The 1,898-nt window shown below is 57.5% G+C and overlaps 1 protein-coding gene across 1 annotated transcript in view; it reads left to right on the top strand.

Annotated features, from left to right (window-relative positions):
• Positions 1-1,898, top strand: part of CA4 (carbonic anhydrase 4) — a 32,333-nt gene that overhangs the window by 21,483 nt on the left and 8,952 nt on the right. The gene's annotated exons all lie outside the window — the stretch shown is intronic.

Raw genomic sequence — 1,898 nt, forward strand, 5'->3', positions numbered from 1 at the left:
GAGATGGGGTCCTGGTCCCGGGAGGTGGTTGGTGGGGGGCGGCGAGATGGCCCGTGCTCCCTCCCGAGCTGCCAGCGCTGCCTAGGGACCTTGGGGGGACACCTTAAGACCCGAGGTCCTGGGCCAGCCGGTCTTTCCAGCTGGTGTGATTCTCGTTTAAAGATTAATGGTGAGGCCGAGTTCTTAATTATTCCCTGAAGTGGGAGGTGGCGGGAGAGGCGTGTTAATATTTGATAAGAAAGTGCAGGCGCTGCGTGTGGCTGGACCCGGAGTCCCAGGGCCTCGGTCCTCAACCCATAGGGGCCGACCGGGACCCCGACAGAGCCCCATGCTGCACTCCCGAGCCCAGCTGTCTCTCGGAATGGACAGGGGTCCTTGGGGTTTGGGGCTCACCTTAGCCAAGACTCCTGGGCGCCAAGTCAAGTGCGTGGAATCCGGGAGTGAGCATGTGTACCCCTGTCCAGGAGGCACTGAACTGGCTGGTTGGGGTGCGCAGGTCGTGGCCATCTGGCTGTAGCCGTGGGGCCTTCCCGGAGGGCAGTAGGAAAGAGGCGAGAAGTGAAAGATTTCGTTTGCAGGATCAGACGTTTGCTAAGCAGCTGTGATGGGTGAAAGGAGAAGTGCTTTGACCAAAGAGAAACCAATGCTTACTGATGTAAGTGGCGTTTAGAGAGTCACTTATCCTCAGTTTACAAAATGGATGATTCTGCTTAAGACCGTGGCCCTAAGTGCCGACTGGGCAATGTGCGCTCGCCTGGCACACATCTATGCTGTGTTCCCCATTAGCACCTGGGCTGGAGAGGAGCCGCTGGGCATGGACATCTCCAGGGCATCTGCTCCTCCGGGGGTCAGCCACCTGCAGAGCCCCAGACCCCTGTCTGGGTGTGGCTGGGACTTTGTCCCATACTCCGGGGTTTTGCTGAGCTGTTTTCCAGGATCCCCTTCTTGCCCCCTGGAGTGAAAGGGTGGGGTGAGCAAGGTCCACCAAAGAGCTTCTTTGGTAACCTCCGAAGGAGGGGGTGGAGTAACCCGATGGCGGAGGACAGTGGCTGGGTGACTGGCAGTGGATTTTAGGTCTCTAACCCTGTCCGAACAGATGGACTAGGGTGGACCTTGGCTTTCAGTCAAGACCTTGGGTAATCCTGCTCTTTCCCAGGGCCTCTTGAAGGTAGCCTGGCCAGTGGACTGGCAATTTCCACAAGAGTGCCCTCTCTCCCTCCACTCTGAGCAAGTGCAGAAGCCTGATTGGTGTCCAGGCATCTCTTGGCTGAGAACCAGCCCCCCCACCCCACACCCCATGAATAGAAGCCTGGCCTCAGCTCCATCGACATCATTTTTTCCTGCCTCCTGCCTCCAGAAGAGGGTAGTTACAAGACCGTCAGCCAAGCAGGTCAAAAGTCTCTGTGAGTAAAACCTTAGATCAGAGATCACCACTCACTACAAACCTAGGAGCCAGAGCCAGAACCAGGGAAAAGCAAATTCCTAAGAAAAGTACAGATGAATTCCTGAGAGGCCAAGGGAACCGCCCCTGCAGAGCTACCCCAGCAGGACCTGCTTCCCCTAGGCCTCCAGTCCCGCGGATGAGGACAGGCCAAGGGGTTACGGAGGGTCCCTGTGACCTTGAGCCTCAGAGTGGCGGGACACCAAGGCTTGTAACAAAGAACTTCTCCCCGGTCGCTCCAGCATCTTCTTGACCACTGCTTCTGAGAGTTCTATGGGGCAGAGTTAGGCGACGCTCAGAAATGCTCTGAGGTTAAACAGGAGGCAGAACCTGAGGCTCCAGGGGGAGGAGGAGCAGCCTCCTAGCCCTCCCCACTTGCTGGAAGGAAGTGGGCATTGCAATCTGCCACTGACCTCTGGAGAGTTTTCTCTCAAAGGGGTCCCCCGGATGCCGCGAC

Source organism: Echinops telfairi, unplaced genomic scaffold, assembly GCF_000313985.2.
Source record: "Echinops telfairi isolate 266 unplaced genomic scaffold, ASM31398v2 ScPeMD7_7458;HRSCAF=8496, whole genome shotgun sequence".
In the NCBI taxonomy this organism is placed as follows: domain Eukaryota; kingdom Metazoa; phylum Chordata; class Mammalia; order Afrosoricida; family Tenrecidae; genus Echinops; species Echinops telfairi.